This window comes from Pseudophryne corroboree, chromosome 2 (assembly GCF_028390025.1).
Source record: "Pseudophryne corroboree isolate aPseCor3 chromosome 2, aPseCor3.hap2, whole genome shotgun sequence".
Classification (NCBI taxonomy): domain Eukaryota; kingdom Metazoa; phylum Chordata; class Amphibia; order Anura; family Myobatrachidae; genus Pseudophryne; species Pseudophryne corroboree.
In genome coordinates, this window is record NC_086445.1 from 275,156,551 (window position 1) to 275,181,086 (window position 24,536).

Here is a 24,536-nt window from a genome sequence, read left to right on the forward strand (position 1 = left end):
AATAAATAAATAAAATTCCTTAAAAAAAAAACACAAAAACCCACAACGGTAGCACTGGAAGAACAGTCCAGAAAACCTGTTGGAAATAAAAAACAAAAAAATTATAAACGAAACAAATTTACAAGGGACATGATGCAGTATTGAGACAAAAAGGTGAAACTGCACTGTCACAAAAGTATACCAACTGCACCAGACACATGACAGCACATGTGGCAGGGAAGAAAGTAACAACTCATCAGACAAGGTACATATGATCCATCAATGCACATGAGAAATGCTTCAGGCGACCATAAAGCTTGAAACTGCACCTAAATCAACTGCATCAGATAGGACATCACATGTAGCAGCGGAGGATGTACATGCACAACGGTAAGGTAAACTATTAAAAAAAATGTACATGTGCCAAGATATGCCAAGATAAGCAGCATTGTACAAGCTGTGGATCACAAACCAAAATCTCCATGCACATTTTAAAACTGCACACACTTCAATCAAATGCATACCTTTTCAACAAGCCAAAATAAAACAATCAAAGAACTATTGCTGGAACAAGATATTTTGCAGATACAGTTTAAAAAGTAAAAAGCATTGCTAAATCAGGATTAAGGCTGAGCAATAACCACAAAACTGTTTGCAGAACATAGGACCACACCCCAAACATATACATGCACATTCTACACCACATGCCAAATACACCCCAAACAAAACTAGCTCCATGCACAGTTGACAAATGCACTTCCATCACACCAACAAGCAAAAACACGTTTATCGGGGGTCATTCCAAGTTGATTGCAGCAGGATTTTTGTCAGCAGTTGGCCATGTGCACTGCAGGTGAGGCAGATATAACATGTGCAGAGAGAGTTAGATTTGGGTGTGGTATGTTCAATCTGCAATCTATTGCAGTGTAAAAATAAGGCAGCCAGTATTTACCCTGCACAGAAACAGAATAACCCACCCAAATCTAACTCTTTCTACACATGTTATATCTGCCTCCCCTGCAGTGCACATGGTTTTGCCCAACTGCAAACAAAATTCCTGTTGCGATCAACTTGAATTTACCCCCAATATACTGTCCTCCCATGTTCTGTACACAAAAACATCTCTGCAAATACAGGAGTATACTAAACAACTAAACAGTTTATCAGACCCTTCTGTACAAAAAAATTACTGCAAATACAGCAGGAGTATACTAAACAACTGAACCCAGAAATATCAGGAGTATACTAAACAACTGAACCCAAAAATATCAGGAGTATACTAAACAACTGAACCCAGAAATATCTGGATTATACTAAACAACTGAACCCAAAATATCTGGAGTATACTAAACAACTGAACCCAGAAATATCAGTGTAGGTCAGCCTGGCTTCTTGTTAATCCTGCAGCAACCTGTGTAAATCAGCCACGTTTTGACATAACCTGTAAAAGTAAGATATTACTTACACAATCAGATGTCTCCCCTGCGGTCTCTCACTTCCACTGTTCTTTTCCACTTTACTGTGAGGAGGCACACTGCAGACTGCCTCACCCGAACTCGCGCTATATATGCCCGGCTTTGGCGCGGGAAAACAAGGCGGGAAAACTACTCTCCGCCTTAGCCACTCCCCGACAAGACCATTTAAGGCGGCGATGACGCGGCGATTTGAATAAGTGACTAAACAGGCCACTCCCGACAAAACAAATGCCGCGATGTGCGCGAATCCAAACTGTCGGGAATTTAAACTAACATAGCGCCGAGAATAGAATCGACCCGAGTCCAAGCGGGGCCAATGTCCCCAGCCCAAAGATCCATCTGGCCTCCAATTTCTTCAGGATCATCGCTCGGTCACCCCCTCTTATAGGATCTGGTACCCAGTCAATCAGTCTGCATCTAAGTGCAGACACCTGATGTCCTGCTGTCAAGTAATGTTGTCCAGAGAGAATTGCCTGATGGATTAAAAGGGGTTTCCCTTCCGGTATTATAAAGGCAAAATATACCGGTCTGAAATTGTATCCTTGATAGTGCTGAAGGGTTGCTATGCGACCAGTAGGGGATGTGTTCTCAGTGGTCATGTGACACTGAATAGCATTGAGATCGGGTCTGTTTTCTCGGACCCAGCCGGTGGTTGCCTAGCAGCCAATCGCAGCACGTCACTTCCGGGATCACGTGTTCCAATGTCACGTGTTGCGGTTCACCAGACACAGGAAGGATCTGTTATGCCTCCAGAGATAAATGTAGCTCCGTGATGTGAGGTGACTATACATTTACAAGTATGGTATGCGGATTAGCTACGCGACACACGGCATTGTGAGATGCATTAAGTAGTAGGTGGTTTATAATTAAGTGGTTTAATACATTTATCTGTAATGATTGAGTGACTATTAAGTTTGGGATGATGGTTCTGGTGGCCCTGCTCATATAGTGACGTCATCATGACGCGTTTTGGCACATTTTTTTGAATTTGAGGGTATTTAAGGAGCCGGTGAGGCATGGTCAGATATGCAGCTGATGATTTGGGATTTGGATATGAGAGCTTTTTTGACATCTGTTGATATTCTCCTGATGATGGTCTGTGTGGGACCGAAAACGTTTGAGATACCTATTGTGCTGCAAGGTGCAGCTGAATTATGCTGTCAGTAAAATAAATTTGGTGCATATTTAAGGACTAAGACTGGTGAGTGCTCCATTTATTTGGTTTCTACAATTGGATGCTCGTGAGAGCCTCTGTGGATGACACCCCAGTTGTTGGACTTTGATCTAAACGTGAGTGCGACCCATATATCCATATATATATATATATATATATATATATATATATATATATATATATATATATATATATATAGGCGGTGTGCGGCACTCAGGCTGACAAGGAAGAAATCACCACTGTCCAAACTTCTTCAACGTTTCAATTTTACTAAGAAAATTGTCATCAGGAAAATATACAATACAAAATTGTGCTTACCTTATACCCTTCACCAAAGTGCTGTGTGTGGCGCCCGTTCGGCTGCTGCGCCGCAGTGTGATGACGTCATCGCATATAGCGCGATGCGCGTCAGTGAGAGACCCGTCACCATGGTAACCCGGTGTAGCTCTCCTGTGTGTAAACATGCAAAGCATAAAGGCATATGGAGAGGATCCTAAACCATGGATAAGTGCAATCATGCTTGGTATATTGAAGGCCACACATAGATATAAGGTGCCACATAGTAGTAGCCTCCTGACTAGAAAAAAAGAATACTGGGGCCGCTGCTTAGGATCTATGGAGGACTATACAATCAAGAATAGGGGCTAGGAATATGATTAGAACGCATACTAAATCAATTAAAGCAATCGGCTGGAACTTAATGTGACAGACAGCTAACTCAAAGATAGATAGACAAGTAACTGGATGGGACCTAACCAGTGGACACCGGCTGTTAATGTTAATAAACAATAGTAACCAGTAATGCACCGATCATGTGCAGGACATTCCCAAGGTCCCCATAGGAGGTTAGAAGAAACATGCTACTGGTAATGCTTCGTTTAGTCCTTGTGGTGTAATCACATCCAATTTCTGGATCCATCTGGATTCACATCTCAGGAGAGCCTTGTGTCTATCTCCGCCTCTGATCCTAGAAGGGATGTGGTCGATCATGCGGTAACGCAGGCTGGCCAAGGAATGCTTAAAGGTTGCGAAGTGGCGTGCCACCGGCTGTTCACTGGTCCCTTTGGATAGAGCCATTCTAATGGCCGATCTGTGGGCTGTCATCCTTTCCTTAAATTTTCTCTTGGTTTTGCCGACGTAACTAAGGCCGCATGGGCAGATGATTTGGTAGATCACAAAAGTGGATTCACATGTAAGATGGTGTTGAATATGTATTTTGTGGCCCAAATGTGGATGGCAAAAGGTGTCTCCTGGAATGAGATGTTGGCGTGTTGTGCAAGTACAACGGAAGCAGCCGAGTTTACGGGTTGTCAGAAAGGTTGTACTGACAGGTTTTGTTTTGAGAGAAATGTCCGTTTTAACTAGCATATCTCTAAGATTTTTGGATCGTTGGTAACACGGCATGATCTTGGTATTCTGTAAATTCAACTTGTTATCAGTTTGGATAAGATGCCAGTACTTTTTCGTGATTTTGTTCGTCTCGTCAGAGGCAATGTTAAAGGTACTTTTCCATGGTAGTTTTAATCCTGCAGTATTCTTTGCTTTCTTCCGTAGTAATACACCTCTGTCCATTGATAATACTTTAGACTTAGTGATATTCAGTTGTTTAGAGTCATAGCCTCGCAATATGAATCGACTAATGAGGTCATCCATTTGAGCTGATGCCATATTTTTATCTGTGTTAATCCGATGAATTCTGATCATCTGCGAGTATGGGAGGCCTAATTTTAGCCCCTTAGGATGACAACTGGAGTTGTGGAGAAATGTGTTCCTGTCTGTTGGTTTTGAGAACACTGTAGTACTGATGCTGGAGTTAGTGATAGAGATTTTGACGTCCAGGAAGTCGACGGTATTCAGATCCATTTTATACGTCAGTTTAACAGGGCTCTTGGACGCATTGTGTTTGTCCAAGATGTTCTGTAGTGCGTCTTGAGGGCCCTTCCAGATGGTCAAAAGATCATCTATGAATCTCTTGTATAGGATGATATTGGCTAAAACTGTGGCGTCAGAGAAAAAGATGTCCTGCTCAACATCGAACATGTATATGTTCGCATACGTGGGTGCCACGGCCGATCCCATGGCACACCCACGTAATTGGAGAAAAAATGCGTTATCAAACAAAAAGAAATTCTTCGTTAACACAAGCTCTAATAGGTGTAACAGAATTTCAACATGAGCAGGGTCAAATTCCAATTTATCAGACAGTACTTTCTTTACAGCGTTAAGGCCCTCAGGGTGTGGGATTATCGTATATAGGCTGGTTACATCAGCCGTTACCAACCAGGTATCTTGTGGTATATTGTCTAATTCATTCAATTGATTAAGTAGAGCAGTTGTGTCCATAAGGTTATGTGGGTGTTGTTGTACATATGGCTGTAGTATGGAGTCTAGTAGAACTGATGTAGGCTGAAATAGCGACCCCCTCGCCGAAATGATCGGCCTCCCTGGTGGTGGATTGACACTGTCAAAGTCAAAAATATTACATAGAGAGAACATACAAACCACACACACATTTAAGTCGATATACTTGCAAATATGCGCAGCGAGCACAGCAATATATGGAAACACACGCATTTGCTCGGACATGGCACGGAGATGGATTCGGCGCTTGTTTCATACAGTACATGGTTATAATAATGTCAAGCACCAGACATCATGGAGATTTAGAATTGGCTGATGAATTGATGTCATGAATATGTATTATCTGAACAGAACCAGATGCGCCCATCATGTTTGGTATTGAAGCAAGCAGAATGATGTGTGGGTTAGTTTGATGCTGGTTGTGAAGTTGTGGGACATTGCAGCGGATAGATATGATTATATGTATAAAAGCTGAGATCACTTTGTTGAGAACAATGGATGATCAAGCCAACCTTTTACTAAGATTTTCAGGGCTGAACCTGATTAACATATACAAAGGAGAGAGAGAGACCCCTCCCCTAGGAACAGACACACAGGAGGATAGTTCCTGTCTGGGGGGGTTGGGGGTCAGTTTTTTGCAGGTTGCCTCAGAGAGCAGATGTGATGTGGCTGCACTCAGAACAGAGGTCTCAGAAGCATGGCTGGATCATCGCCAGGCATCAAAAGCTAAGTACCATAATCTCAATATCTCATGGCTGATTGGCATAGAGTAGTTTTAAATGTGTGTTTTGTGGTGGGGTAGTTGTGGAATGATGGGTAAGCATAGAGTGGTTGGTTTGGAGAAACAAATGGCTTGGGGATGGTGAGGCTTGCGCAGCTGTGTGATTGTAACTTGTTTGTGCTGAATACTCTGTGAAGTCTGTGATGAAGTGGAACATTAGACAACCTGTAGCATAGCATTTGTGGTATTTGTTTGCCTATGGAGATTTAATAAGATGGTTCTAGGAAGTTGGATTGAAATTGTGAAAGGTGATTTAGATTGTTTGGAATTGTAAAATCAGAACATATGCATTGTTTTGAGGCTTGGACATTTTGGAATAAAATGGAGTCTTGTGTTTTCTGCTATGTGATTGTGGTGTAGTAGAGAGTGCCATGTGTTTGGACCTGCAAATCTAAAATGGCTGCTGACGGGTATTTTCCCCTCCCCCTTTCAGCCATGTGGTGTAGTCTTTGGAATCAAGTGGAGTTTTCCCAAAATGGAGTCTAGCTTCTGCCCCATGCGGCATTGTAGGGACAATTGTGTTGCTGGGTGTTGTGTATATAGGGACAGGCAGCATGGGTAAGCTCAAGTACTTTCTAAACAAAGATTCTCAGCATTGACTGACTGCGCAGCGATTGTTCCTCACATGTGTAAGTGTTTCTCCGCAATCATATTAATTTTCTTGTTACTCTGAGCCAATCTCTCTCTCTCTCTCTCTCTCTCCTTCTCTTTCTCTCTTATTTTCCCTTAAATAGTAATTGTATTGTATTGTATTTCCTGTGTAGTAATCTGGTTAGGTAGTCTATGTTATAGTGTAGTGTATGACTTGTATTGTGTTTAATTCTTTTGCAAGTATATCATTCATAATATATATATTAGGCGTTGGACCCTGAGCACGGTATCTGTGTATTTCTTATATTGTTAAGTAATCTCAGAGCGTCGGTGACGCTCGAACCGCTTTAAAGGTAATAAGGTTATTCTGTGTTGCATCTACACTCTCCCACTACACAGAGGTTTACAGTATAAGTACATTCCTTAAGGTATAGTTAAGGGAGTACCCTTGCGGTACTTTTTATGCCAATTGCGTACTGTGTTCTTTAACCTTTAACGTGTTTTTAATAGGACAAATATTATAGACATTGTCAATTGGGGGACTCGTCCTCCGGGATTCACATATCTGCACTAGGTAACTTCAGCAGACATTATCAGGTCAGCAAAGGGCGGAGAAGGTAGAAAGTAGCATCCCTCGTTAAACCGTTTGGAGGTCGGGGATACTGCAGTGCTGACCAGTTAAGCGTCTGCTTCGCTTAGTAAAGGGTGCTGAAGGAATCCGGGAACCGGAGGTAAGAACAACACACGCAGATTGGATGGTTTATCTGTTTAAGTAGGTTTAAAAGTACATTTAAAAGTTGCTGCATAGCCTTGATATAGTTAAAAAAAAAAACAAAAAAAAAAAACTCAGGCCTAGAATAACTTTAGGAGTTTGAATGATGACTTTCTTTGTGACTAGAGGCCGCATGGTCTGTCCCCCATTTTGTGTGACCCTCATGGAGGTGGAAGGGGGAGGAGCAGCGGCCATTTTGGGAAGGTCAAAAAAAAAAATTTTTCCCCCTAAAATGGCTGATTTTCAAGAAATAATCAGCCATCCACTGTCAAAAAGAAATCATCATTTAATGAGTTTTTTTCAATGCATTTGTTTAGTCCATATCATAGTCAATCATAAGTAGTTCAGATACAGTTTAATAACAGTTAATAATAAATTAAATATTTGATTTAAGAACGATACACAGATAAAACAAAGTGTTGTTTTTTTTTTTTTTCCTTTTCTTTTGGTTTCCTTACCACCCTACTCTGCTTGGTGCAGGATGGCCATTGAAATGCAGATGAACCTGTGTGACTGGTTAGGTTCCCTAGCAGTGTTGAAATAAATCGCCTTTTACAGAGTTACTCTAGTTAAAAAGCAATTCATATGCAAATTAGAAGCACTGAATAAGGTCTAAATGTCTATATGTCTGTGCTTACATCAATGTATGTTATTAGATTAAATTTAGAATTGCATTTTCATCTGTGTACTTTCACATATCTCACCTTCCTGTTTGCCAGTTCTATAATTGATAAACGTGCTTAGAGAGATTTGTCGTTATTTTATAGTTTAAGAGTAAAGGTAACATAGTTAAAGTATAGACAAACACACAGTTTTGCCTGGGAGATAAGGCGAAGTCAGTGTGGTGTGCGGTAGATGATCAAGGATCATCTACATTGATAAACATATAAATTGTGTTACGGTGGATCTTTATTTTGCGTACACGTGTCTCTAACAAGGATTGAGATTTGTGCACGCAAACCAAAGGCCGACGCACGCAGCGTAAATTACGCAACGGAGCGTCCGGGTACGCCCACGTAACTCAAAACACAAGTTTTTCTCCTCTCCTCTCAACGCGATAAGTAGCGCCACGCGGTAAATAACGCCAGGCGATAAATCGCACAAATCTAGTTTAACATTCCAAATTTAAATTAACAGATCCTTCTCCTAATTGGTAACACATCTGGTCTAAAGAAAAATTTCTGCGCAGAAATAGAAATAGAAACAAAAGTGTATATGCGGTGAGTGAGTGTTTGTTTTTACAATTTTTAAGGTTGAACCACAAGAAAAGTCGAGTACTCGTGAGGTACATGCGTGTAAGTGACGTACATGGTGGCTAGGGAGGCATCCCTGGTTAAATATACAATTTGAGCATTAGAGTGTAGCAGACCAGGAGGTCATACTGTAACAGACCAGGAGGTCATAACAGACCAGCAGGTTCAGGTACAGCAGACAAGGAAGTCCGCTATACAGTCCACAGGCACAACACCAAGAAAGGGTTGGTGCAACACCCATATAGGCCATATAAGCTCTGGCTGAAGGAATTCGCAGCCGAAATTTTCGATTCCGTTGGTCGCTCAGTACATAAGATTAGTTGCTTGTGCACTAAACGATTGTACCGCACGTAATTGTGTACATTAGTTAGTAATCTGACCTAGTACCATTAGAGTAAAGGGGTCACAAACGCTATTTGTACATTCTAACGTGATTTGTGTAAAAAAATTTTTATTTTAAGGGAAGTTCGCTGCTCACTCAGGAACTATCCAGCAACCAATAGTTACTGGAAAGAGTAAGTGTTCTTCGGATCCCCCTCACAGGTTCCAGTAAATAGAGGTTCAGGTCGCAGGGGCCCTAGGTCGAGTACGCCAGCACCATATCGGTGTGATCAGGTCGTATTGGTCGGCGTGGGCGAGTGAGTGGGGTACTCAGTAAACCGCCACCGTCAGCCTATTTTGAACATTTTGGTTTGCGTAAGGGTTGGCTGAATAAAGCAACACTTTCGAACTATGGGGGCCACTTGTTCAGGTAGGGGGCGATCAACCTCGGTTCGGGTTGATTCAGTGAACCGACCAATTGGGTCGGCAAGGTATGTAATGTGTGAGAAATACGGAAGTCACACAGAAAGTTTATGTGATGAATGGGAGAGAATGACTAGACATGACGGGGAGAAATTCCCAAGAGTAGGTAGCTTCAGCCTAGAAGTGTTAACGAATTTAAGGAGAAGGATAGGTCTCATTAAATCAGCAAAGAGACGAATCAAGCATTATGATCATTTGCAGTTATGGCAACAGGAAGGTGAATTGCAAAGAGATTTAATTGACTTATCTGACTCTTATCTTGAGAGGAGAGGCATGGCAATGGAGAGGATTATGGTTGCGGAGAAAAGCACAGGGGTGAATAAAAAAAAAACGCTCTTAGCAACTGTAGTATAGATGATAAGAATAAGTGTAATAAATGTAACAATGATAATTGTAATACTGTTAAATGTACAACTATTAACCTATGCAAGTTGCACCCCATGTCAAACTTCCCTCAGGAATACAAACAAGAAAGTGAGCCCAGAACAATGTCGGCACCTCTTCCAGAAGCCATCCTACAAGACATCCAGGTGGACACGACCAAATCGGTAAAGGCAATAATCAAACCCCCTAACGGAGGGTCAGGTGAGGTCGTGTCCACAGGTACGTACAATGTTTTATATCACGCACGAACAAATGTACCCCATATTGTAAGACCAAAACAAGATGATGTAGTTGAGTTTGATCCGGTCAGGGTGATCACAGTCCCCAATGGGAAGACTGACGATCAGGGAATCATTCCCGTCAAGGACAGGGCAATGCGCTGTCTCTGGTCCCGGACAGAATTGAGATCAATCATGTCTGATTACCCAGATCCTAGGAAAGATCTAAGTGTATGATCAAAAATTCACAGAAGGTATATGAACCCCCTAGACAACGACATAATCATGGTATCCAAGGAATCAGGTAGGTACAGGGAAAGCGGTTAATGGCACTGAACATCCAAGCACTAGAGGAGGCATCAAGTCGACCGGAACCCCAGGCCCCTAGCACATGGAGAAAGCCAAGGATTTGTTATCATTGTAGAAGAGAAGGGCATTATGCCAGCAACTGTAATAACCCACATAAAGTCAGACCCCCTAGACCAAGAAATGAGCAAAATTATAATACACACAATTATAATCAGGGATCATATAGGAAGAATTTTGGGCCACACCCATGATATGTGGTCAGGAAAGGTGATCATTAGGACTGATGGTAAGCCTGAGGTAACGGTTAACAAATAGGGAGGTCATTCACTGAAGACACAGGAATGACCAGGTGAAACGTTGTAAATGTATTTGTGAAAATGTTTTTTTTCTTTCTCTCTCTCTCTCCCCATCTCTGACGATTATTGGTAAGAACTCAAACATTGCATATCCGCTTGGTCTTTGCAGAAGTCTACCAAACCCCAGCATGACCTATCCGCATCAATGTATCCTGGCCAGATACAGAAAGTGGAGTATGGTGCTGGGGGGAGGGACGGCGCAAAGAAACCATTGGACATGTAGATATGACAGCCTGACGATCTGACAATGTTTAAAAAAAATGTTTGAAAAATGTTTGAAAAATGTTTTTTTTCTCTTTTCCTATTGTATTGTTGGTTATTGGAGATTTATGTAATATATATATGCATATGAAGTGTTCTCTCTCTCTCTCTTTTGTTTTTTTTTTCCCCTCTCTTCTCACTCATGTTTTCATGTTTTAAAGATGGTATGTCACACATCAGTTAGACAAATGGTAATGCAAGATTTTTGCTCCTTACAGAGAGATCGCTGATTTGAAAGAATATTGCATCACCGGAATGTTCGTTTAGAAGACTGAGAGACAGCACCTTTTGAGATGACGACAGAACAAGAAGAACAACAAGACTAGAGAACTAATCATCGTAACAAGTTTCTCTCCCCCTCAAACTGATTTTCTGTACCCCATTACAAATTTCTTCTTTTCTCCTCCTGTAAGACGGACTTGCCCCAAGAGACTGTGATATGGATTTTCCTGTTGACCATGATGTTGACCAGAGCAGTCTGTTTCGGTGAGAGTATCAGTGAGGTCGTGAAAGGATCCAGAAAGGTCCTGATGATAAAGATGGAGGTGTAAATTTCCAATAGCAACCCAATCACCAAGCAAAGGCGAGTACCGGAAACGATCTAGCAGCCATGTTATTTGTAAACATTTTTCTTTTAAGGATTATTAGCTGAAGAAAACTGTATCTGTAGGCTCTATAACAACGTAGTTGAGGATGGGTGCATTAAGAAATGCCAATCCAGTTTTAATATCCATACGGACCGGCATCCATTGAGTGACTATCACTCCTTAGTGGGTAATGTGTTAAATAAAACAGATTGTTGGGTATGCTCTCAAGCACCTCAAGGTCATAGCAAATCAGGGCTAGTACCATTTCCTTTAACGGTAGGGGAGGTACTTGAGCTAAAGGGTGGGAGGCCGGTGGACACGAGGTTTAATATCTCCAGCCCTCCTAGTTTGAAGCTCCACCAATACCATGTGGATAGGTCCCTATTAGGTTTTAACATCTCCAATCCCCGAAAGCCGGGAAATTGGGAAGTGTCATGGAGTAACCAAACCATGACCTTTTCGCATAGAGCAGATAGAAAGCCTACAGATACAGAGCTTATACGCCACATAGCCAGTAGAGGAAAATCTTTCCGATATAGGTATACCTTAGGAAATAGGATTACGAGAGTTGGAGAGGTATCACTAGGATACTGTGCACATATCGTACAAACTGATACGTGTACTAAGCAGATGGGAGAATTAGGATTAGGAGATTATCACATGGAAGATGTGTAACATGGTTATGTCCTACTGAAATATGCATATTTCATATGCGGGAGGAAGGCGTATAAGTGGCTTGCCCCAAACTCTGAAGGATTGTGTTATATTGGAAAAGTACTACCTGAGGTAATGAGTCTAAGGAGTGAGGAAAATGTAATCCCAATGGACTTGATTTATGACCCAACGGTAGAAACAATGATGTAATGAAAATGCGATTATACGGTCCGTTTCTTTCACCAGTTTTTCCGTTTTCCTCCAAGGTAAAAAGACCCAATTGGACGAGGAATTTGATGAGCCGATATACAGACAACAGATGGATTAAAGAAGAAGTTTTGACAACCTGATACACAGATTTTTGATGAACTATGCCATGGATCCCCAGTTTCCCTAGAAATTTTAAAATTACGCTAGCCCAACACTTTTGTAAATCTATGGACATTGACAGCTTTTGCTCGCACCTTATGGGCAAAAGCACAAAGAAGACTGCATTCAACAGACACCAAACAAGACCTCAATCGACGAATGTTCATTTACCTGACATAGAATACCACCGCATTTACCGTAATTATGTCTTTTCTTCATTTCTACAACCCTCAGGTAATGACACACATAGTCGATAGGGAATACAGGCACAGATATCAGCAATCACATATCACCCCCATTCATGTATCATCAACTAAAATGTGCTCCCCCATTTTGTTACAACCAAAGCCGAAAAGAGCTCGGTAAAGTTTGACAGCCCATCCACAGACCCGTACCACGGGATAAGAAGGAATTCAAATGTATACTTCGCAATACCTCGAAGCTTGATTTAAAACACGTACGGCACGATGATACATGACCCCCAAGCACGGATTCATACACAGATGCTTCTGCTATCTCACTAGGTCATACCCTTTTTCTACCTTCTCCTCTCCTCCCCTACCCAACCATGTAAATGTATTAACCCCTGACATATATTTTTCTCTTTTTGAAATGTTTTAGGAAGTGGCAGTTATTGGTGACTGCCAAAGGGTGGACTGTCAAAGTCAAAAATATTACATAGAGAGAACATACAAACCACACACACATTTAAGTCGATATACTTGCAAATATGCGCAGCGAGCACAGCAATATATGGAAACACACGCATTTGCTCGGACATGGCACGGAGATGGATTCGGCGCTTGTTTCATACAGTACATGGTTATAATAATGTCAAGCACCAGACATCATGGAGATTTAGAATTGGCTGATGAATTGATGTCATGAATATGTATTATCTGAACAGAACCAGATGCGCCCATCATGTTTGGTATTGAAGCAAGCAGAATGATGTGTGGGTTAGTTTGATGCTGGTTGTGAAGTTGTGGGACATTGCAGCGGATAGATATGATTATATGTATAAAAGCTGAGATCACTTTGTTGAGAACAATGGATGATCAAGCCAACCTTTTACTAAGATTTTCAGGGCTGAACCTGATTAACATATACAAAGGAGAGAGAGAGACCCCTCCCCTAGGAACAGACTCACAGGAGGATAGTTCCTGTCTGGGGGGGTTGGGGGTCAGTTTTTTGCAGGTTGCCTCAGAGAGCAGATGTGATGTGGCTGCACTCAGAACAGAGGTCTCAGAAGCATGGCTGGATCATCGCCAGGCATCAAAGGCTAAGTACCATAATCTCAATATCTCATGGCTGATTGGCATAGAGTAGTTTTAAATGTGTGTTTTGTGGTGGGGTAGTTGTGGAATGATGGGTAAGCATAGAGTGGTTGGTTTGGAGAAACAAATGGCTTGGGGATGGTGAGGCTTGCGCAGCTGTGTGATTGTAACTTGTTTGTGCTGAATACTCTGTGAAGTCTGTGATGAAGTGGAACATTAGACAACCTGTAGCATAGCATTTGTGGTATTTGTTTGCCTATGGAGATTTAATAAGATGGTTCTAGGAAGTTGGATTGAAATTGTGAAAGGTGATTTAGATTGTTTGGAATTGTAAAATCAGAACATATGCATTGTTTTGAGGCTTGGACATTTTGGAATAAAATGGAGTCTTGTGTTTTCTGCTATGTGATTGTGGTGTAGTAGAGCGTGCCATGTGTTTGGACCTGCAAATCTAAAATGGCTGCTGCCGGGTATTTTCCCCTCCCCCTTTCAGCCATGTGGTGTAGTCTTTGGAATCAAGTGGAGTTTTCCCAAAATGGAGTCTAGCTTCTGCCCCATGCGGCATTGTAGGGACAATTGTGTTGCTGGGTGTTGTGTATATAGGGACAGGCAGCATGGGTAAGCTCAAGTACTTTCTAAACAAAGATTCTCAGCATTGACTGACTGCGCAGCGATTGTTCCTCACATGTGTAAGTGTTTCTCCGCAATCATATTAATTTTCTTGTTACTCTGAGCCAATCTCTCTCAATCTCTCTCTCTCTCTCTCTCTCCTTCTCTTTCTCTCTTATTTTCCCTTAAATAGTAATTGTATTGTATTGTATTTCCTGTGTAGTAATCTGGTTAGGTAGTCTATGTTATAGTGTAGTGTATGACTTGTATTGTGTTTAATTCTTTTGCAAGTATATCATTCATAATATATATATTAGGCGTTGGACCCTGAGCACGGTATCTGTGTATTTCTTATATTGTTAAGTAATCTCAGAGCGTCGGTGACGCTCGAACAGCTTTAAAGGTAATAAGGTTATTCTGTGTTGCATCTACACTCTCCCACTACACAGAGGTTTACAGTATAAGTACATTCCTTAAGGTATAGTTAAGGGAGTACCCTTGCGGTACTTTTTACGCCAATTGCGTACTGTGTTCTTTAACCTTTAACGTGTTTTTAATAGGACAAATATTATAGACATTGTCAACACCCTTGTGAATCTTTGGGACTGTATATAGGATGGGTACCACCGGATGTTCAGGGAGTAGTAGTGCCATGACCTCTTCCGTGATGATCCCTGCATCAAATGCCAATAACAATGCTTCTTTAAGCTCTTTCATGAATGGTATAGTAGGATTGCCATTCAATTTAGTGTATACCCCTGGTTCATCCAGTTGACGGTAAATTTCTATCCGATAGTCGGAGATGTCTTGCAGGACGATAGCCCCGCCCTTGTCTGCTGGTCGAATAATCAATTGAGTATTGTTAGATAGATTTTGGAGGGCCATAGATTCAGAATTTGATAGGTTACGTTTATGGGTCTTATTCAAAAGTGCCAATTGTAGTGTCTCCTGATCCACTAAACGCATATACGTCTTGATGGTAGCGTTATTTGATAGTGGGTCAAAAGTGGAGGATGGTTTAAATTGTATCAATTTCTTCGGTATAATACTGCTGGTTTCCGTCTGGTTGTTAGCGAAATATTCTTTATATTTAAGCTTGCGATGCAGTTGATTTTTCGCCACCTGCCATTTCAGGTCATCAAACGGAGCTGATGGTATAAATGATAGACCCTTTGATAGGAGGCTTCGTTCACTATTAGATAATTCATGGTGTGACAGATTTATAATCACTTCCGCTTGTTTGGTGCGGGTGGATTCTTTCCACCTGCAATCACGCTTGTACTGGCCCCCTCGTCTGGTTGCTTTGCTTTGCGGGGTCTTTCTGTACGAGTTACAACTTCTAAAAGGGCAGTTCCCTTCTGGCGATTAGGGAGTGATTCCTGATCACTGTTGGTACTCTGACCCTCTGTGGAAGTTTCTGTGTCCATGTCAGTTCTTGGATAGCGGCGACGTCTGAAGAAGGGTTTTTTCCTTACCTCCGGGTTGTTACCTGATAGCCATCTGTAGACCTGATGATTTTCATAATCCTGATCTACTTTGTCAAATTTAGCTTTCTTAAATTTGATCAAGTCCCGTTTGTAGGTGGCTAATTGATTCTCTAATTTGACTAACCACTCATTGTCTGAATCTGATGTCAATATCGGGAGATGTACTGTTTCATATTTGCTAATTTTCTCCTTGGAGTTCTCCACCTCCATGTTCGCTTGCTCTATGACTAATAGCATGATCGGTGCATTACTGGTTACTATTGTTTATTAACATTCACAGCCGGTGTCCCCTGGTTAGGTCCCATCCAGTTACTTGTCTATCTATCTTTGAGTTAGCTGTCTGTCACATTAAGTGCCAGCCGATTGCTTTAATTAATTTAGTATGCGTTCTAATCATATTCCTAGCCCCTATTCTTGATTGTATAGTCCTCCATAGAGCCTAAGCAGCGGCCCCAGTATTCTTTTTTTTCTAGTTAGGAGACTACTACTATCTGGCACCTTATATCTATGTGTGGCCTTCAATATACCAAGCATGATTGCACTTATCCATGGTTTAGGATCCTCTCCATATGCCTTTATGCTTTGCATGTTTACACACAGGAGAGCTACACCGGGTTACCATGGTGACGGGTCTTTCACTGACGCGCATCACGCTATACGCGATGATGTCATCACACTGCGCCGCAGCAGCTGAACGGGTCCCCGCCTAACGGGCGCCACACACAGCACTTTGGTGAAAGGTATAAGGTAAGCACGATTTTGTATTGTATATTTTCCTGATGACAATTTTCTTAGTAAAATTGAAACGTTGAAGAAGTTTGGACAGTGGTGATTTCTTCCTGGTCAGCCTGAGTGCCGCACACCGCCCGTATTGTATTTACCCCATTGGAAAGTGAAGGCACCAGGGAACTTTGAAACAGTTATTGGAGTGCCGGACCCTCTGCACCATACATATGCTGCATCCATACACCACGGGGATTCCAGCAGGTCATGGCAACCAACATTGCTCATTGAGCCATTAAGATTTTCTTGCATCCAGGAACCATTGTGCATTATTGTGTGTATGCAATAATCATTTTTAACTCACGGAACCAATATACCCGGTATATTCATTCCTGTACAGCACCATCATGGAGAGTGCACCACAGGGAGAGGAGAACCTGTTTAATCCAGCACTAATTCCCCTACAGGAATATTTTAGTTACTCTGAATCAGATACAGAAGCTATTTTGCACAAAGAACAACTGTTAACTCAAGCTGAGGCATTAACCCCAGAAACAATATTCAGAGATCTACTTCGAATGAAGAAGAAAGAAATAGACTTCACATACCATGCCATAACATTGAGTGACTACTTCCGAGCTAAAAAGATCCCCAGGGGGTTTAGGATAAGGAATTGCCCTACGATTGGCAGATTCAATCCAGTGTTCTACCGGAAATGGATTTCAATATTAAATAAATGTTCAGCAGACCTCATGCTATTAGTCATAGAGGTATAACTAGCTGGTTTTTGTTTTTCAATATATTGCCAATATTGTAACTGAATAACTTAAGTCTGGTGCGGGATACACAGTAGAATAATATTAGTCATAGAGCAAGCGAACATGGAGGTGGAGAACTCCAAGGAGAACCTTAGCAAATATGAAACAGTACATCTCCCGATATTGACATCAAATTCAGACAATGAGTGGTTAGTCAAATTAGAGAATCAATTAGCCACCTACAAACGGGACTTGATCAAATTTAAGAAAGCTAAATTTGACAAAGTAGATCAGGATTATGAAAATCATCAGGTCTACAGATGGCTATCAGGTAACAACCCGGAGGTAAGGAAAAAACCCTTCTTCAGACGTCGCCGCTATCCAAGAACTGACATGGACACAGAAACTTCCACAGAGGGTCAGAGTACCAACAGTGATCAGGAATCACTCCCTAATCGCCAGAAGGGAACTGCCCCTTTAGAAGTTGTAACTCGCACAGTAAGACCCCACAAAGCAAAGCAACTATACGAGGGGGCCAGTACAAGCGTGATTGCAGGTGGAAAGAATCCACCCGCACCAAACAAGCGGAAGTGATTATAAATCTGTCACACCATGAATTATCTAATAGTGAACGAAGCCTCCTATCAAAGGGTCTATCATTTATACCATCAGCTACGTTTGATGACCTGAAATGGCAGGTGGCGAAAAATCAACTGCATCGCAAGCTTAAATATAAAGAATATTTCGCTAACCAGACGGAAACCAGCAGTATTATACCGAAGAAATTGTTACAATTTAAACCAGCCTCCACTTTTGACCCACTATCAAATAACGCTAGCATCAAGACGTACATGCGTTTAGTGGATCAGGAGACACTACAATTGACACTTTTGAATAAGACCCATAAACGTAACCTATCAAAGTCTGAATCTATGGCCCTCCAAAATCTAACTAACAATATTCAATTGATTATTCGACCAGCAGACAAGGGCGGGGCTATCGTCCTGCAAGACATCTCCGACTATCGGATAGAAATTTACCGTCAACTGGATGAACCAGGGGTATACACTAAATTGAATGGCAATCCTACTATACCATTCATGAAAGAGCTTAAAGAAGCATTGTTATTGGCATTTGACGCAGGGATCATCACGGAAGAGGTCATGGCACTATTACTCCCTGAACATCCGGTGGTACCCATCCTATATACAGTCCCAAAGATTCACAAGGGTGTCAATCCACCACCAGGGAGGCCGATCATTTCGGCGAGGGGGTCGCTATTCCAGCCTACATCAGTTCTACTAGACTCTATACTACAGCCATATGTACAACAACACCCACATACCCTTATGGACACAACTGCTCTACTTAATCAATTGAATGAATTAGACAATATACCACAAGATACCTGATTGGTAACGGCTGATGTAACCAGCCTATATACGATAATCCCACACCCTGAGGGCCTTAACGCTGTAAAGAAAGTACTGTCTAATAAATTTGACCCTGCTCATGTTGAAATTCTGTTACACCTATTAGAGCTTGTGTTAACGAAGAATTTCTTTTTGTTTGATAACGCATTTTTTCTCCAATTACGTGGGTGTGCCATGGGATCGGCCGTGGCACCCACGTATGCGAACATATACATGTTCGATGTTGAGCAGGACATCTTTTTCTCTGACGCCACAGTTTCAGCCAATATCATCCTATACAAGAGATTCATAGATGATCTTTTGATCATCTGGAAGGGCCCTCAAGACGCACTACAGAACATCTTGGACACACACAATGCGTCCAAGAGCCCTGTTAAACGGACGTATAAAATGGATCTGAATACCGTCGACTTCCTGGACGTCAAAATCTCTATCACTAACTCCAGCATCAGTGCTACAGTGTTCTCAAAACCAACAGACAGGAACACATTTCTCCACAACTCCAGTTGTCATCCTAAGGGGCTAAAATTAGGCCTCCCATACTTACAGATGATCAGAATTCATCGAATTAACACAGATAAAGATATGGCATCAGCTCAAATGGATGACCTCATTAGTCGATTCATACTGCGAGGCTATGACTCTAAACAACTGAATATCACTAAGTCTAAAGTATTATCAATGGACAGAGGTGTATTACTACGGAAGAAAGCAAAGAATACTGCAGGATTAAAACTACCATGGAAAAGTACCTTTAACATTGCCTCAGACGAGACGAACAAATCACGAAAAAGTACTGGCATCTTATCCAAACTGATAACAAGTCGAATTTACAGAATACCTAGATCATGCCGTGTTACCAACAATCCAAAAATCTTAGAGATATGCTAGTTAAAACGGACATTTCTCTCAAAACAAAACCTGTCAGTACAACCTTTCTGACAACCCGTAAACTCGGCTGCTTCCGTTGTACCTGCACAACACGCCAACATCTCATTCCAGGAGACACCTTTTGCCATCCACATTTGGGCCACAAAATACATATTCAACACCATCTTACATGTGAATCCACTTTTGTGATCTACCAAATCATCTGCCCATGCGGCCTTAGTTACGTCGGTAAAACCAAGAGAAAATTTAAGGAAAGGATGACAGCCCACAGATCGGCCATTAGAATGGCTCTATCCAAAGGGACCAGTGAACAGCCGGTGGCACGCCACTTCGCAACCTTTAAGCATTCCTTGGCCAGCCTGCATTACCGCATGATCGACCACATCCCTACTAGGATCAGAGGCGGAGATAGACACAAGGCTCTCCTGAGATGTGAATCCAGATGTATCCAGAAATTGGATGTGATTACACCACGAGGACTAAACGAAGCATTACCAGTAGCATGTTTCTTCTAACCTCCTATGGGGACCTTGGGAATGTCCTGCACATGATCGGTGCATTACTGGTTACTATTGTTTATTAACATTCACAGCCGGTGTCCCCTGGTTAGGTCTCATCCAGTTACTTGTCTATCTATCTTTGAGTTAGCTGTCTGTCACATTAAGTGCCAGCCGATTGCTTTAATTGATTTAGTATGCATTCTAATCATATTCCTAGCCCCTATTCTTGATTGTATAGTCCTCCATAGATCCTAAGCAGCGGCCCCAGTATTCTTTTTTTCTAGTCAGGAGGCTACTACTATGTGGCACCTTATATCTATGTGTGGCCTTCAATATACCAAGCATGATTGCACTTATCCATGGTTTAGGATCCTCTCCATATGCCTTTATGCTTTGCATGTTTACACACAGGAGAGCTACAGCGGGTTACCATGGTGACGGGTCTCTCACTGACGCGCATCACGCTATACGCGATGACGTCATCACACTGCGCCGCAGCAGCAGCCGAACGGGTCCCCACCGAACGGGCGCCACACACAGCACTTTGGTGAAGGGTATAAGGTAAGCACGATTTTGTATTGTATATTTTCCTGATGACAATTTTCTTAGTAAAATTGAAACGTTGAAGAAGTTTGGACAGTGGTGATTTCTTCCTTGTCAGCCTGAGTGCTGCACACCGCCCGTATTGTATTTACCCCATTGGAAAGTGAAGGCACCAGGGAACTTTGAAACGGTTATTGGAGTGCCGGACCCTCTGCACCATATATATATATATATATATATATATATATATATATATATAAAATCTATTTCTGCTGCGGGGTACACTGGGCTCCACAGGGAATGACGTTGGTGTGTAGAGTAGGATCTTGATCCGAGGCACCAACAGGCTCAAAGCTTTAATTGTTCCCAGAATACCTAGCACCGCCTCCTCTATAACCCCGCCTCAATGCACAGAAGCTCAGTTTTGTAGTTGGTGCCATGCAGTAAGCAGATACATAACGGGGGCTGCTCCAGCAGCCCTGAGAGAAGCTTTTAAATAATATTGATGACTTCAAGGGCTGCAGCAGAGACACTGTGTTAGATGTCAGTCAGACATCTCCTGCTGCAGCTCCATCACCTCCCCCAGCGGTGCTGTACACTCCCGCGCCCTGGTTGCTGGGTACCTACAGCGGAGGCTCTGGTTTCTTCCAAGTTAGTCACACACACGACCGCTGCTCTCCTGGATCGCATGGCCGCACTCAGGGAGGAGGTAAGGTGTCCCCTCGACGGGACCCACTGTAAATCGTGATCCCGCGCGTGCTGGCGTGGACACTGATAGTACAGGGACCCCACTAGACCACCAGGGCATGGGCACAGGTTTTCTCTCATAAAACTGTTTTATTAAGCCCCCAGAACCTGGTGGTGAAGTCCAGCAGGGAGATAAGGCTTTGACCTGTAGCCCCTCCCCAAGCCCCAGGGCACCATTTAGAGTAAATGTTCCCGCCCTGGAGCTGCATATCTCTCCCCCTCACTCCCTGTCAGCGTTTGGGCGCCATTACAGCAAGCAGAGCTGATCCTGGGACTGTTAGGGCAAATCCTCCTCTGTAAAGTCGCCTGCATGTCAGAGCTGTGCATTTTACAGGACACTTAAGTATTCTACATGTCTGCTGACAGTGTTAGTTAAGAAAAAGTGCATTTAGTCAGGGTTATTTAGTACAAGTACCCTGTGATAAACATCCAGTCTTTACTGTGCATTGTTATATCTATTAACTGTATATCTATACATAGTACTACTCTGTATTGCTAGTCCAATGCAGCTTTATTGCATGTCATAATTTCTGCATTGTACAAACTGTGACTCTGTGTGCATATAGCTGCTGTGTGACCTCCATTTCGTGTATCTAACTCAGATTTCTATTCGTATATTCTATAACCTGTGGGGGCTAAGTGTGTTAGGTTTATCATAACATAGGCAGTTCACAGGATATACTCAGTGTGTATTTTTCTCTGTGATTTTTAGTCACCACTCACCATATACCTTTTGAATTCCCTGTTTGTGCTGATACACTACACTGGGTTCTTGTCAGGTATTGTGCTGCTGATATTGTACTGGGTTGCCTTGCATTGAGCTTTTGATTATGTCAGCTACAAAGGGCAACGGAGCTGGGGCTGATCCCACATTGCATGGTGTTGACGCTGCAGACACATTTGAGGATAACATAGCAGCTGAGGGTTCAGGTTCCGGGGGATCCTTGCCCCCCAGTGGGACTGTAGCAATGGGGGTGCAAAATGACCCACCTTGGGCTACCTTTTCCACACTATTGAATACACTGGTAACTAGACTTAACGCCCCCTATGGGACCTCCTGTTCCGGTACAACCGCTTATTGTCCCCACGGTTAACCCGCCATGGGCAGATCAACTGTCCAATCAGTTACAGCAATTGAACCAATCACTGATTGCTCAAAAATCTAACCCTCACCCGCCTAAGACCAAGGGGTCCTCTAAGCAGGCAATTACTTCCTCACAATCCACCAACGTCCTAGACACCTCGTCTGATGAGGATCGCGTTTATACGGACCCCACAGATTCTGATGCTTCTGATTGGGAAGTTGTTTCGCAGGTGGATGTTCCTGACTTGTTAGAGGCTATCAGGCTCATTCTTCAGGTTGATGATGAACCGGAGCCTGACACTGCCCCTAAGAAACCGGACAGGTTTAAACGTCAGAAGGTGGTTAAACAAGTTTTACCTCACTCTGACCATTTAGTCGACATACGTCAGGAGTCCTGGGTAAATCCAGGAAAGACGTTCACGCCTCACAAGAAGATGCTGGCTCGCTACCCCCCTCGCAGCGGAGCTTAGCAAAAATTGGGAAACACCCCCGCCAGTGGATTCTCAATTGGCACGGCTGGTAGTATCCTCAGCTCTGCCTCTAACTACCGTCACGTCCTTGAGAGAGCCGACGGATAAGCGCGTGGAGGGTTGTTTGAAAGCAATCTATACCCTAAACCAGTGGTTCTCAAACTCGGTCCTCAGGACCCCACACAGTGCATGTTTTGCAGGTAACCCAGCAAGTGCACAGGTTTATTAATTACTCACGGACATATTTTAAAAGGTCCACAGGTGGAGTTAATTATGTCACTTGTGATTCTGTGAGGAGACCTGTAACACATGCACCGTGTGGGGTCCTGAGGACCGAGTTTGAGAACCTGTGCCCTAAACGGTGCGGTGCATAGGCCAGCTATTGCAGCAACATGGGCTGCAGAAGCTGTGGAAGCATGGGCTCAAGAGCTGGAGACGGAGTTGCCTTCCAATGCTTCTGATCATGCTAGACAATGCCTGTCGTATATTGTTACAGCGTCTCATTACATTAAAGAGGCGGCTTCTGATGCCGGTATTCTGGCGACCAAGGTTTCTACTATGTTCATTTTGGCTCGCCGAATTCTCTGGTAACGGTCCTGGTCTGTGGACATGGACTCTAAGAAAACCCTGGAGGTACTCCCCTTCAAAGGAGACCTTTTCGGAGAAGACCTCAACAAGATAGTGGCTGACTTAGTGTTTCCTAAAACAGCATGTCTTCCTAGTACTGCTCCTTCGGTGCCAAAGGCTAAGAGTACTTCCTTTCGCTCCTTTCGTCCCTTAGGGAAAGCAAAAGGTCAGGCGTACCAAAAGCAGGTTTGCACTTCCAAACCCAATAAGCCCAAACCCAAACGGGCCTGGGCTGCCCGTCAGCCTGCTTCCAAAACTGACAAGCCTGCTGCATGACGGTGGTACAGTCCCTCCTGGACACAGGAGTGGTAGTACAGGTGCCTCTGGATCAGAGAGGCAAGCGGTACTTTTCACCGCTGTTCCTAGTCCCGAAACCAAATGGGTCTTCCCGACCCACTCTCAACCTTAAGTCCTTGAACAAATTTGTGAAGGTCTCCAAGTTTCGTATGGAAACTCTTCGCTCTATTGTTTTGGCCTTAGAGCCTGGGGACTATATGGTCTCCCTGGACATACAGGCTGCTTACCTGCATATTCCCATTGCAGTGTCGCATCAGCAGTACCTGAGGTTTGCGGTTGGCAACCTCCATTACCAATTTCGGCCGTTACCTTTTGGTTTGACCATGGCTCCACGAGTCATGGCGGTAATGACGGCAGTACTCCGCCGTCAAGGGGTCAGGATCCTACCGTACTTGGATGAATTGTTGATCTTGGCGAATTCCCCAGAGATTCTCCTACGCCATCTGTATCTGACTAACCAGTTTCTGCAAGCCCACGGGTGGCTCATCAACTGGAAGAAATCCTCCTTGGTCCCTGCTCAGAGCAAGGTGTACCTGGGAGCGTTGTTGGACACTCACAACCAGCAGTTCTGGTCTCAAGAGAAAGTCCTGAAGCTTCAGGACAGGATTCAATGCTTCCTATCTCGTCCGCAAGTGTCGATACATTCGGCAATGCAAGTGCTAGGTCTCATGGTGTCGGCTTTCGACATGGTGGATTACGCTCAATTCCATTCCCGCCCTCTCCAGAGGCTGATTCTTGCCAAGTGGGATGGCCTGCCTCACC

The 24,536-nt window shown here is 43.0% G+C and overlaps 1 long non-coding RNA gene across 1 annotated transcript in view; it reads right to left on the reverse strand.

The window, feature by feature from the left end:
• Positions 1 to 22: 22 nt before the first annotated feature.
• The window catches only part of LOC135015922 (uncharacterized), a 47,324-nt gene continuing 22,810 nt past the window's right edge, over positions 23 to 24,536 (reverse strand). The window contains exon 4 of the long non-coding RNA XR_010214095.1: positions 23 to 76. This is a non-coding gene — a long non-coding RNA (uncharacterized LOC135015922). The remainder of the gene's footprint in view (positions 77 to 24,536) is intronic.